This window comes from Euprymna scolopes, chromosome 26 (genome assembly GCF_053919585.1).
Source record: "Euprymna scolopes isolate OS-2025 chromosome 26, ASM5391958v1, whole genome shotgun sequence".
Taxonomy (NCBI): Eukaryota; Metazoa; Mollusca; class Cephalopoda; order Sepiida; family Sepiolidae; genus Euprymna; species Euprymna scolopes.
This window is the reverse complement of record NC_136507.1, coordinates 73,246,808-73,262,327: the sequence shown is the minus strand read 5'-3', so window position 1 is coordinate 73,262,327 and position 15,520 is coordinate 73,246,808. Positions and strand designations below refer to the sequence as shown.

Genomic DNA, 15,520 nt, shown 5'->3' with positions numbered 1-15,520 from the left:
ATGAGATACCCGAATGGCGTAAAGCAAACATCGAAACACTTGTTCCCACACGGAAGTAACATAGCAGTACCACTCTTCTCAACGGCTCATTTCAACTTGTGTAGCTTCCATTACACAAAGACAGTATGCATTCTGCCGGTTCATCCGACATAAGTCATGTACAAATAGGCAAAAAAATATAGATGTGAGAAATCTAGTGACCCACCAATTTGCCACACATAATGAAAATGCTTCTTCGTATCATGGTTAAAGGATCGCTCACTAAACTACTTCTTCGTTTCCATAGTAGTCTATCATGCTTCTGCCAGACTTCTAATCCGAACACTCTGGCACCATTCTTCAATCTCTTCAGAAACTTGATAGTAAGTCCATATGGTTCGAAGTACCTCTTTATGGTTTCCACATACATTACAGCCTCATTAATGTATATATCGTCGATAGCTGCTGACCTTACTTTCCTCATCTTCTCATCTTGAACTTATATCACCTCGAGCACTGACTGTATTATTAAGAAAACCACATTTAGGCTGAATCCCAACTAGGTTATACAATATTTCCGTCCTTTCTTTTTTTTTTCTTTTTTATTTGCATTTTCACCCCAAATATCGTTATTTCCATGGCAAGTGTTCGTCTCAGCTCCAATCTCTGGTCCCCCCTCGCCAATCTTTCACGAAAAACACCCGTCTAGCTGAAACCACTGTCAATAATTTTCCCCACTCTTTATCTGTGTTCCTAAACCAAAACGTAGACACCATGAACAAAGCTTCTTTCTTAGAAGTGCACGCCTGTGGAACTCTGTTCCGTTTGCCAGTTTCCCACCTGACTACAACTTGGATGTCTTCAAGTCCAACATAAACAAATTCCTGATGAATCCCCCCCCTTAAGTAAGACACTTTATCGAATCTCCAATACTAACGATTACTATGATACTATCCCATTGATTAATGTACACGCAATACCCCTTATCCCCAAGTGGCTTCCGAGCCTTGATAAGTGGTGTCACTTTGATGTAGGAGGCTACTATCTGGGACATAAATTGCAGGAATACTATGTAGAGAGTTGAGCAGCATTAACGAATGGCTTCATTAATATATTCATAAGTATCCGAACTCAGGTTAACAGCACCTCTCAAGTCAGATCATCCAACCTGGAGAAGGACCATAGGATCATTTTAATATGAGCCAGGGAGCCTCCACATAAATGCACACGTTATCACCATCACCATTGCACTGGCTAAGTGTGAACATTTATCATTATAGGGGAAAATTATTTGAAATGAAGGATACAAAAATATCCAATTTATTTTAATTGATGACAGTACTAGCCTTCCTACCTCGTAATCCACTTTGATACTTAATAAGGTGTGGTTTGAGTTGTCCCCCTTTGCAAATTGGCTGTTTGGAGAAATGGAAAACTAGATGGCTCTGTGTGGTTTGAGTTGTCCCCCTTTGCAAATTGACTGTTTGGAGAAATGGAAAACTAGCCGGCTCTGGTTGATAGTCAATTTGCATAAGTGGAGAAATGGGCAGCATAAAAACGGTACTTTTTTTTTTTTTTTTTTTTTTTTTTTTTTTAAAGCAGGGGTGAAGAGCGCAGAGAGTGAAACGACTGTTGGGAGAAGTGACGGGGAATTCTTTTTGGACGTTGAAGAGCTTGACCTTTTGGAAGGAACAGCTGTGGCTTATATATTTTTTTTTTATTTCTTTTTTTTTCTACTTCACTACATAAGGAAAAAGATGAAGTTCATAAATTTTGTTAATTTTTTATTAAACTAGTAGGGATGGGCGCACCTGGCCTTGCCAGGCCTAACCCAGTCGTAAAATACGCTTAAATATATTATAATTCATGCAGATTTCGTATTTATTATTACAGTGCCAATTCTCAATTGAATATTATATTGTAACTAATATATAGTATTGATTTAAAAAGATTTTAAAATAATGACTTAGGTGCCATCAGCTAGAATTGAAACCAAAACATTTAGCACTCGAGCCATGTTCCCTACTGTTTGAGCTATCAATAGCTAGATATAGATAAGATTTTAAATTAAACCACTTCAAGCTATGAATGAATTTGCACATGCGTAAAAGTAATAGAAATATGTCAGCAAATTGGAATGAACATTTTGCATTTCAGCTTGCCGACATTTCTGTGCACGTCATTCATCCATCCAAACAAAGATTTTACTCGTTATAAACCATCCTTGGTGAACGATTACTATGTCCTGTTAATTTCAGTGTTATGTGACCAGTAGTTTAAGAGTTTATCGATTAAATATTCTTGCACAGACACACACACATACATACATCTACTGTTTTATTGATATAGACAGCTTTCGTCATTTACAGTCTAAAATACTTGAAACATTAATCATTAATAAACATTTCTTCTGGATTTTTGAAATGAGAATTTATAATTCAAATTATTTGAATTATTTTAATTATGTTCTCATCTTGAATGTTATTTTCATAACGTTTTGGTCGATGTAACCTGCGATCTTCTTCAGGTGTAGAAAACATGTACACACGCACATACACCAATATATATATATATATATATATATATATATATATATATATATATATATATATACACACATATATATATACACATATATGAATAATTATATTTTAAAAAATGATAAATATGCCGCTCCCCATTTGGGGGTACCAAACTGGTCAAAGAGAAAATTATTCCCAACTCACATTTAGGTAAAATGCGCTTCCATATAAATAATTGAATTCATTCAATAAGTATCGCTTACAAAAACAAATAAACAACATCTACGTAAAAACGTGATACATTAGTAGTCCTGCAACATAGCTCAGTGAGAGAGGCGAAGGCTTCTTATCACGGGGTTCCAATTTCGAATCTCACTAGATTCAGCCACTCTGATAAGTTGTAGACGACAAAACACATGTCAGTGGATAATTATATTTTAAAAAATAATACGTATGCCACCCTTTATTGGGGAGACTACGTCTTCAGGCCAAGAATTTCCCTGCGTATTTTGGGGAGCAAAGACTCATTAATATGCAAATCATGCATGTCGCACTACAAATTCGTAATTGTGTTTCAAGTGTTGCCCGTACGAAGGATTGAACCTTTAAACATTGTCACTTACAACTGAATTTTTCCATATATTTTATCCACGATGCCACGGGTTCTAGTATGAATTTCTGGAACGTTAAATCTATTTTTGTTTTTAGATGTAAAATATTACTCCTTTAAGCGTTAACATTTTGCTAAGTTTTATGCGAATTTATTTATCTTTTAAATGTGACCGTAAGGAAAGGGGAAAAAGAAGAAATTGATTTTTTTTTTTTTTTTTTTTTTTTTTTTTGCTTGCAATTTAGAAATAGATCACAACTTGTTGAAAACCAAGTCAGTCTCCTCTAAAGACAGAAATATTTGAACAAAAATAAGTATTTGGTCATGAAATAAAACGGTTATAGTTAGTTAGTGTACTTCTTAATTTTCCAAAATAGTGAAAATACCGGAAGAGGTGGCAAGGCAAATCAGTCCCTTCACTTTTTTTTTTCTCATGTCTATATCTCCTCTGTGCATGAAATTTTTTTTTTTTTTTTTTTTTTTTTTAAGTTTTTCCGATCGTTCTTTTTTTATTATTTAATAATCATTGAAAAGATTTTTTGGTCTTGTTTTAATGAAAAATTATTGAAATTAGTTTAATTTTTTTAAAAGAATTATTGAAAACACTTTTTAAAATCTTTATAAACTATTTTGGGAATATTATATATTAGATATATTTTTGTTATGATGTTTGAAATTCTGTCATTTTGATTTCAATAATTTTATTTTTATACTTTCATAAACATATATTTATTATATAAATTCAAATAAAATAGCTCTTATTTTTAAAATTCAAGAGAAAAACTTTTCTTTTTATAATTTCGTAAACATTTCTTATAAAATTTCAAATAAAATAAAAACATTTATTTTTTTTTTAATTTTGTTATTAAAAGTGCAAATAAAGACTAATTACGTTATTTTTATCTTTTTATATTTTTGTTAATTTCTATCGCATACTTTTCAAATTTCTATCGTATACTTTTCAAATTTCTATCGTATACTTTTCAAATTTCTATCGCATACTTTTCAAATTTCTATCGCATACTTTTCAAATTTCTATCGCATACTTTTCAAATTTCTATCGTATACTTTTCAAATTTCTATCGTATACTTTTCAAATTTCTATCGCATACTTTTCAAATTTCTATCGCATACTTTTCAAATTTCTATCGTATACTTTTCAAATTTCTATCGTATACTTTTCAAATTTCTATCGTATACTTTTCTTATATTTTACTACGCTTCAATATGATATTTTAATTTGTTCAGATTTTGTATATATCATTATAATATCGTGATTTCAAAAGTAAAAAAAAAAGTATTTAGGTGCCATCAGCTAGAATCGAAACCGAAACTGTAGCACTCAAAGTTGGTGACGTTACCACTGTATCAACATGGCACGCATATAAACTAATTAAAAATAAACTAAAATGAATGTTACAAAATGTTTAACGTTTTTTTTTCAATTTTTACTCATTTTTTTACCTCTTAAAATCAATTTTAACTGGCTAAAGACCCATAAAAGAACAGCCCGTAAAAAATCCAATCATTTGAGACCCTTAGCGCTCTGTTCTGCGACTTTTAGTTTCAGAGGAGATAGTTTTAAAATATGGCAACAGACAGACATAGACATACATATAGCCGTTTATATATTAGAGTTCAATAAGTTGCTTCTTAATATAAATACTAAAGAACAATAAAAGTGAAGGAACTGATTTGCCTTGCCACCGCTTCTCATTGCACCAGAAGTTAGGAAGCGTGTTATCTGACTATAATCAATAAAACAATATTGATAAACAGAACTATTTGTGATATTAAAATCAAAATAATCATTGAATTTAAAAAAATAAGAACAAATAGTTAATATATAAAATGTCCTGTTTTTTTTGGGGTTTTTTTCAAGACCAATCTGCAAATTAGGATGCTTGTATAGATTAGTGGTTTTTTAAACCAATGCATTTCTGGTAAAAACATTATTACATACTTATGCGTCATGTTGAAATTAGTATAAGTTACAAACAATTACCAAAAAATGACCTAATAGAAAAATAATTACAAGTAAAAATTACATTTATCGAATTATCGAGTTTTATCGTGTTTTAATGTGGAAAAATTGTGCGACCAATTCAGAATAACAGACTGGCTTATTTCTCTTGATTTTAATTGACTTAAATTAAGGGTTCGACATTTTTAAACCGAATGTAATTCTAGACGATTTTTGTTTCTCTAGCACCGCATCTAATGAATCATTTTTCGTAATTTTTGGAATTTATGCTAATTCTGATATGACATGTAAGTATGTAATAATGTTTTCACCCGAAATGTGTTGGTTTAAAAAACATCCCCAATCTACACAAGCACCCAAATAAGATAGCATTGTGACATATGCATATACATAAGAAAAAAAAAAAAAAAAAAAAAGATGGCGCGTCTTTTGTGCCACCATTGTAGTTTAAAATTTGATTTTCTAAAAAAAAAATATGTTGAAGTTCATTTGGGAAAAGACAAAATGATAAACTATTCTGACTTACATTCTATCTCAGATATTAACCCAAACTACTTTACTCAACACCATTACTCTCTTTTCCACTGATACAAACCGACTCAATTGTGATGTTTGGTGTTATTTGGGAATAAAAATTGTAAAAGTTATGGAAACATAATCATTTTTTCTAAAAACATTAAGTAACACGATAAAGGGAGATAACTTTTATATAAAAAGTGAAGTTACTTCCCCTGCAACACAAGAAAATAAATAACAGGTTCGAATATTTCTGTGAATGTAGATTATTTTTAATCTATCTGTATATCTATAAAAGTGTGTGTGTGTGTGTGTGTGTGTGTGTGTGTGTGTGTGTGTGTGTGTGTGTGTGTGTGTGTGTGTGTGTTTTTTTTTCCGTATTTCCCTTCCAAATAACTGTCAATTTTGGTATAGAGACTCGAGAGGTGACATAAGGACTATTGAGATTTGGGAAAATATTTTTAATCGGTTTTCGGTCAGAAATCTGGCTGTTAAGGGGTCAAAGTTCAACGATTTGACTTTTGAGAACTCTACCAAACTACTCTGCCAATTTTGGGTCTAAACACTTGAAATTTTAAGTGTAGGTTATTTAGATATGGATAAAACTTTATAATTTGATTTGAACCAAAAACAATAAATGTTAAGGTGTCAAAATTGGGGTTAAATTTAAAAAAAAAAAAAAAATTACCTCTGCAGTCTACCAAATTACTCAGCTAATTTCTGGTCTAAACATTTGAAATTTTACATAAAGGGTATTCAGAGATAGGGCAAGCTTTTTAATCGGTTTGGGACGAAAAGTTGAGCTGCCAAGGGGTCAAAGTTTAACAGATTTGACCTTTGCAGTGTCTAGAAAACTACTCAGCCAATTTTGGGTCTAAACATTTAAAATTTATACATAACGGGTATTTAGACATGCGGCAAGCATTTTAATCGGTTTGGGACGAAAATTTGGCTGCCAAAACGTCAAAGTTGAAAGAGTTGACCTTTGCAGATTCTACCAAATTCCTCCGACAATTTTGGGTCTAAAGACTTGAAATTTTAGATGTAGGTAACTTGGACATGGTTAAAACTTTGTATTTCGATTTGAGACCAAAATAATAAATGTTAAAGAGTCAAAATTGGGGTCATAGCTAAAAAAATTGACCTCTGCAATCTCTACGAAATTACTCAGACAATTTTTGGTCTAAACATTTGAAATGTTATATAAAGTGTATATCCATGTAGAGCAAATTATGAACAGTACATAGGTTCAAGCAAAGCCAAGCTGAACTGCTAGTGTGTTTTTAAGAAGTAAATTTAAGTAATAAATGACAGTCAACAACTATGCCATGGTTTTTTGATCAAGCATAAAGTGTAGTACCTTATCTGATTCTACACATCATCTTTCTGTCTTCGTTCCATAAAAAAGGCAATTTTAATTTTTGTCTCGATTCAAAGTGCCTCATTGATTGGGGAGCTGGATTTTCTCCAAATTAAAAACTGGTCTGTATATAACTCTGCTCTTGTAAGGAGGAAAGTAAATAAGGACAACTAGCATTGAAGCAGTTATAAATAAAAACTCATTTTCTCATATGGAGGAATGTCCCTGCTAGGTGATTTGGTTACACAATGACCAATCAGATTGCAGAGTGCATTAATTTCATCTCTGCTCTGAAGTGAAGAACTCCTTCAGCCTTTTTGTGAATCAAGGTCAGTCAGCAGAGAGAACCCTGAAACAAGGAAACATGTTCTCTCTCTCTCTCTCTCTCTCTCTCTCTCTCTCTCTCTCTCTCTCTCTCTCTCTCTCTCTCCTGTCCCTGTCCACAGGACGCTATAGCATAGAATTATCTCCTTCACGCAAAGATAACTGCTGACATACCTTCAACAGCTCAAAGAACTTTCTACATTTCCTTTCTTCACTTGGACAGTGTCTAACTTTTTCAACCTATTAGAAATGTAACAGTCATGAATAAAAAAAATTATTTTTTCTTGCGAAGAAATGCCCCTGTTAGGTGATTTGGTTACACACTCACCAATCAGCTTGCAAAGCACATTCACTTGATATGTCATCTAAATAACTTCTTCAGTCTCTTTGGGAATTATGATCGGTCAGCAGAGAGAATCCTGGAAGCAACAAAGAAAGAAGCCACTTCTCTCTCTCCATCCGTGTCCACTGGATCCTTAACTAGCACCTATTTTTGTATGAAGACTTTCTGGGACCCAAAGAACTTTCTAATTTTCATTTTTTTCACTTGGGCGTTGTTTGACTCTCTTCCACATACATCAAATATCTCAATAAAAACTTTTGACTCAGTCCAGAACATCCGCCAACCCAAACCCAATAGCAATAACGCTATGATCCAACACAAACTCAAACAATAATGTCAATATGCCCCAACATGGACTCGAACAGTAATGCAAATGCCACCCAACACAGATTCAAACAATAATGTTGATATGGCCCAACATAGATTCGAAAAGTAACGCCAATGTGACTCAAAATGGACTCAAGCACTAATGTAGATATGGTCAAACACGGACTTGAACAGTAACACCGATATGATCTAACATGAACTTGAACAATAATGCAAAAGCGACCCAAAACAGACTTGAAGAATAACGTCCCTATCACACAACAGGGACTCAAACAGTAACGCCAATGCAATCCGAAACTGACTCAAACAATAATGTAGATATAACCAAACATAAACTCAAACAGTAACGTCAGTGCGACCCAACACAAATTTAAACAATAACATCATTATGACCCAACATAGACTCAAACGGTAGCATCAATACGACCAAGCACAAACTCGAACAATAACGTCCATAATTACAAACAAGATCCAAGAAAAACGACTCGGTGGGGTGAGGGGGGGGGGCTTCCGCGCAAGCCTCTCACCGAACAACAATTAACGTTTCTGAAGTTTTTAGATGACGATTAGTTATTCATATTATTCAGATGTTTCTGCCGAACTCAAGAATTTAGACGATATTCCAAGCAGAGCCCTTTACTTCATGAGGGTAGCATGCTCTCGTTCCATCATCCACAACTGGATAGAGGTTCTAAGTAATTCGCAGTTGTATTTTTTGGTTGCCCACACTGAGAATTGAACCTTCAACCTTCAGGAGAATATCACTTTTCACAATTGATTTTCAAAGTACTCTGACCACTGCACCATGGGTTCTTGGGTCATGGCTGATGAAACGAGAGCATGCTACCCCTCGTGAAGTAAAAAAAGAGTTCCGTTTCAAATTCTGTCCAAATTCCCGAGTTCGACAGAAACATTCCCAAGTTCAACAAGATACACATGAAGAAGGTCGGAGGTTACATCGTCTGAAACGTTGTGAAAATGACACTCAAGATGAGAACAATTATCTGATGAATGCAAATAATATGAATAGGTAATTAAATAAATCCTTTTAGTCTTGTTTTTCATTTCGGATGTCATTTTTTTTGTTATCTCTATCTCTATATAAATAAAATGAACTCATTTTTCTCGTCGGATTTTGACCTTAATAGGATTAAAAATCAAGATATTTCATGCAAATATAATATGCACAAACGGCAGAACAATATCTGAGGTGTGTTATAGGCTTATTATTTCTCAAATTCCTCGATAATCTTAGATTTCTATACTTTTTTTGCTGAGAAGTCACGGCCAAAAGCGGTTAAGATCAATGGAAGTGGTAAAATATTTTCTCTCTAATAAATTCCTCCTCCCCCTGCCACCACTTAACACCGTTTGGGGATCGTTTACAAGGAACAGTTGAGAAGAGAACACCGGTTTGGCTTCGTAGTTCTTTCATGTGAAGTTATTTAAAATCACTAAACTAAGCTGCAGTGCTCTGTGGCGTAGTGGTTAGCATGCTGGACAATTCACATTATATTTTCACGTTCGCGCCGACCTACTGTAGTCGTTTTTTTTTTTGTTTTTTTCCTAAACAACTGGAATGGACTTTTCTTGGTGGCCGAACTGTTAACGTTGCAGATGTTTTTTTTTGTTTTTTTTCACACTTTATTTTCCTACTTTTACTCATGACTCCGGGTTTGATCCTTCCTACTTACCTACCATAACATTTTTTTAAAACTCCCCCCCCCCGTCCCGGAAACAAACACTCGGGCAACGCCGGGTACCCCCGCTAGTATACTAATACAATAGAAAATCTGTTTTACACTTTCATTGAGCTTAAATACAGTAGAACCCCAGGATACGCCATTAAAATTAGTAACCAAATACAGTACAGAATATATAATACGCATGTATATAATCAAATCACATTATAAATAACTCCGTAAGGCGGGGAAAATACTGTAACCAGGGGCCGGAAAAAACATTGTATTCCACACCGTAACCTGAAAAAAACATATCCTAGGGCCACTGTATCCCAGTATTACTGTATAATAAAAAGAAAAATATTTTATTCTAACTAGCCAATTTCTATTCATTATTGTTGTACTATGTTCTTTTGCAGTAAAAAGAAAACGTAATTTGTTTCATTTTATGTTTAAAAAATACATATATTTATATTAAAGTTAGTTTAACTTCTATAGAGTAAGAAGCAAACAAAAATGTCAACAATAATTATTAGGATTGTAGCATTGCGGAAGAAGATATCAGATCACCATCTTATCTTGCAGAACCATTGCTAGAGATGAAGAGAAACCCCAAATAACATCCTAAGATCATTCGTAGACATTTATGCTGACGACACTACCATCTATGGCCAACACTACAAGGGCCATAAATTCTCTCTCCTCTGATCTTAAGCACGTGGTACAATAGGGAAAGAGGTGGCTGGTCAATTTAAATGCATCTAAAACCAAGCTTCTATCTTTACATCATCAATGCTGTGATCCCTGTGTGACATCAATTGAAATGAATGAGTCTTGTCTTGGGGAGGCTCCATGTTATGACAAGATCTGGGTCTAACCTTTACTCTTGATCAAAAATGGAACACATACATCAAATCCATTGCTAAGGCTTCTGGAAAAATTATTGGATCATTCTACCGCTCCAGTAGATATCTCACTGCTGATACAATTCTCTACATGTATAAGAATGAAGAACGTCCAAGGATGGAGTACTGTTGCCACATCTGGGCAGAAGCTGCTAGAAGCAGCTGATCCTGCTTTGACAGAATTCAAAATAGACTTTGTATCCTAGTAAGGCATGCCTTTTTCTCTTCCCTGCAACCTCTTTCCCACAGAAGAGATGTCGCAAGCCTGTCTCTGCTTTATCGTTATTTTCATGCCAAGTGCTCGTCTGAGCTCCAATCTATGGTCTCCCTTTGCCTGATTTTCACAGAAAACACTCGTCTATCTGAAACCACTATTAATAATTTCTCCCATTCTTTTTCTGTGTCTAAACCTAAACATAGATTCCATGAACAAAGCTTCTTTCTTAGAACTGCACGCCTGTGAACCTCTCTTCCGTTTTCTTGCTATCCAAGTGACAATAATATGGTTGTCTTCAAGTCCAATGTGAACAAGTTCTTGATGAGTGCCTCTTAAGTAATCCAATTTACAAAATTTGCACTACTAACAATTACTACGATATTGTCCCATTGACTACTGTACACTCATTAACCCTTATCCTAGAGTGGCCTCGAGGCCTTGATAAGTAGTGACTCCTTTGTAAAAAAAACCCATCTCAGAAGCGACTTTCATCTCGCCTCTCGCCTAAGTCCCAGTGTGAGGTGAGGAAGAAAATACGCCGTCTTGTCTATGCCGGCTCAAATTCTGACTGTATGAAAAAAGGCGCAAAACAGTTGAGCAGAAGTGCTACAAACATATTTAAGCTGAACAACGCATCAATCACTCCAGGAATAAGAAGATACAATTAAAAAAAAAAGGTTGTATTATCAATAATTTTTTGTTTTTTTGTTTTTATTTATGAGTAGCATTAGCCGTGCATAGGTGAGGGCTCGGAAAATTGAATGACCCAGGAAACTTGTACTTTCATCTCTGAATCCAATATAAATATTTGACGCAGGTATACTTTAATTAACCAGAAATATATTTTGTTTTCATTTTCGGAAGAATTATACTAGAGGAAAGAGGGGACAATCCAGAATTTAATGATTTTTTCCCCATTAATATTCTAGCGTAATTCCAAACAAGTTCAGTAAAAAAGAAATGACACAGCAGAAAAGAGTAACTATGGAAGAATTTATTAAATTAATTTAAATTTTAAAAAATTTACTATATCAATAACAATAATTCATTTTTTTTTTTCTTATATAATATTTTGATTGCAGAAATTCCCCTCTGGACCAAAAAACCGTAGATTTACAACAACATATGCCACATACAAATTTATTGTGTTTAGAATAATAACCATTATCTTATGTAACTTTAGAATGACATTTTAGATACATTTAGTCGTTATAATAAAATCCTATATTTCATTCTAGGAGCAACATCATCACAATCGCAACATCTTTAGATAATGTAGTTCCTATTTTTCCTTCTAAATCTAAAGTCCTCACAGCACCCCCAGCCATCACCGGAAAGAAATATAAACATTATAACTATATTGTCCTGGCATCCTTCATAACTGGATCATACACTCATAGACATAGTATTATCTTCCCATTTCTCGATTCGAAAATAATAATTTCGCCCTTTTAAAATTCCAGCAATTCTCATTAGCTAAGAGCTGAAAAATCAATTATTTCAGATTATACACCTTATTACAAAAACAAATGCGTCTGATCTTTACAAATATAGCAGCTTTCTCTACATGAAACAATCGTTTTATAAATATTGAACCAAATACATAAATATTAACTGCTTATAATCAGAAATTTACATACTGATACCCTCACAGTTACCTACACCATGTAACTACCTACTTATAAAAAAAAAATCTCTGAAAAAAAAACATAACATTTACGGATAGCATTGTTTTTTTTTTTTCGATTTCACATCTCAGTATCGAGCAGACAACAATGCTATTTTTTTTTTTTGGTTTCTCCTTTTACTTTGTTTTATAACGGGCGTTTCTTTTTTTTTTTTTTTTTTGGTATTTTTTTACATTAGGTCCACCTCCACAATTTTCTTTAAAATGACGACTTTATAGGTTTTCAACTATGCTGAATAAGAAAATCTCATTTAAATTTTGCAGAAATAAGTAGTTTTCGAAATATAAAGACCTGTATTATGCACCGTAATTCATCGGCGGCCATGTTTGTATGTGCACGCGATAAACAAATATACAGTGCCGGCAAAAAGAAAGTCCGTACTTGTAATTTTTTCAAAAACTGCAAATTTAAGCTAAATTTAGTGTAACTATTAAAAAAACCTATGTTGTGTAGTTGGGGTCTTTTTAAGATGATGAGGGGAAGATAGAGAAGAGAGAAGATATTTATACAGTTCTGTAGATTCTTAACATTGCGACGAGAGGGTGATCAGTTCCTTAACACCAGAGGGGACAATCATTTCTTAGATGGAGAGGGGGACACCTTTCTTAGATGGAGAGGGGGACACATTACTTAGATGAGTTATACACAAAGTTCATTATAAAAATGAGTGGCAACAATGTTCATATAAATGATTTCACATTACCTTCAATTTGGTAGAAAGGCGACACGAAGACGGCAGTTACAAAAATATGAGATGTTTTTATTATCGCTCGCCCGGTCGAAATGATGATGACATCCAGGAATTCAAAGTTGTTTCTACATGTTTCAAACTTTCTCCCTCGCTTCCAAAGGGACCCTCCTCTGACCATCAGCTTTGTCTCCTATCTTCGTCACCAACTCTGTCTGTCCAATCTCATTAAAACTAGCAAACTCTATGGAGAATTCATTTTCTGCTATGACGTCATGTATGGCTTCAAAATGTGCCACACACACGTGGAAACTCATGTGGCCTAAACATGCGTGGTTCGCACATGTCCAAACCATTTCTACAGACAAAGAATTCTCACTAACCTATTTTTCGACCTAACTTATTTTTCAATATGTTTTTAATTTGCTATTGTTCGTTCTTCTTGATGGCCTTATTTTAATACAGTTTTCATAAAAAGAATTGAACAATTAAAATTCCTTTTACAACAATATATCTAACTATTTTATGTGAAACTGAACAATGCAAATTCTTTTCTGAATCTATTTCCGAACCTTGCTTACAAGGTTCGAATCTCGATCAATCTAATGTTTTTCTTACTTACAAGAAAAGGAGAATTTAAATATTCTAGTGTTCCTGTCAATTTTAAAAAATTACTTCAAACTAAGGAGGCAAAAACAAAGTCCGCAACAACAAATTCGTTTCAAACCAGCTTAAATGATCGCCCCTAAATCAGTTTTAAATATCCAACAACAGGTAACAAAGTATCTCTAATCGTAATTGTTGTTATTCCAGGTTATACAACATAACATTTAGTCTATATGCCATGACTTTCTCTTAGTGATCGTCAGGAGCTCGATAATCTCCACCTTTCTGGTTTATCCAATCAAGAAATCGGCCGCAGATTAAAATATAATGAGAAAACCGTACGAATGACTGTGCAAAAGCACCGAAACACAGGCAGTATTCGTGATGCCCCTAAATCTGATCGTCCTAGAGTTACTTCTTACAGCAAAGACAATGCTATCAAGATCCACAGCCTAAGAAACAGATTTGAAACTGCTCCCCAAATCCAACAACAGTGTAATCTTGTTAAAAAGTGTTCTCATTGAACTGTCAAGAACATATTAAAGGAATTAAATTTGCAAGGATATGTTGCAAGATGCAAGCCAATGATTTCTGTAAAGAACAGAAAGCACCGTCTGGACTTCGTCAGATGCAATGAAGATCATGACTCTTCATATTGGTCAAAAGTGCTTTTTTAGTGATGAAAGCAAGTTCAACAAGCAAGGCAGTGATGGTAGGCAGTACGTCCGTAGGAGGAAAGACGAAGAATTTAATCCTAGGTGCTCAGTTTCAACGCTGTAAGGTGGTGGAGGTTCAGTTTTGGTGTGGGGAATTATTAGTACCAATGGTCCAGAGTCTATTGTTTGCTTACAAGGTCGAATTAATTCGACCAAGTACATTAATATGTTGACTAAGCATTTTCTACCCTACTTTGGTTGGAATTTGGATGATAATCTCCATGCAGGATAATGCTCCCATTCACGCAGCTGGCAATGTCAAGAGGTTCCTGGAAGAGCATGATATTCCGTGTTTGGATTGGCCTGCACAATCTCCAAACCTCAATCCTATCAAAAACATATGGCATTGCATCAAGCAACAGCTACGCAATGATAAAATTTCAAATTTGGAAGACCTTTGAACAAAAATTAAAGAAAAATGGGATGCCCTTTCTCCGGAGTATTGCTGCAGTCTAATTCAATGGCTTCCCAAAATATTGCAGACTGTCAAATTGCAAAAGGGCTATGCTACTAAATATTAACTAGTTGTGTTCCTGTTGTATTTTTGTTGCATTAATGTCCTGTAGTTACATTTAAATAACAATTTTCCATTGTGCGGACTTTCTTTTTGCCTCCTCAATTTGAAGTTATTTTTTTTAAATTGACGTGAACACTAGAATATTTCAATAACAAGTCAACCATGAACAGGTAAAATTATAGAAGAATAAAAGGTCAATCAAATGAGGAATAGTTTGTTTAAACAGTTACATTAAATTTAGCTTAAATTTGCAGTTTTTGAAAAAAATTACAAGTGTGGACTTTCTTTTTGCTGCCCGTGTACTTCTCTGCAACCGACACTGCAACCTAACGGAAACAAATCGACATGTTTTTTTTACAACCGAGGAATTAGTAACGTGCATGCGTGTTAAACAAAACAATTAAAACTTTTTTCACTTCCTTGAGTAATTTCATGTTAAGAACGGCTTTTGGAATAGACACCTCCAACCTCCCCATATTAAGAACGTCTTTCGAAATAGACACCCCATTTATTATGAAATTTTAGCAATAGATATC

The 15,520-nt window shown here is 34.1% G+C and overlaps 1 protein-coding gene across 1 annotated transcript in view; it reads left to right on the top strand.

Moving 5' to 3' along the window:
• LOC145248184 (rhomboid-related protein 2-like) overlaps positions 1–15,520 on the top strand; it is a 333,868-nt gene that overhangs the window by 70,606 nt on the left and 247,742 nt on the right. The gene's annotated exons all lie outside the window — the stretch shown is intronic.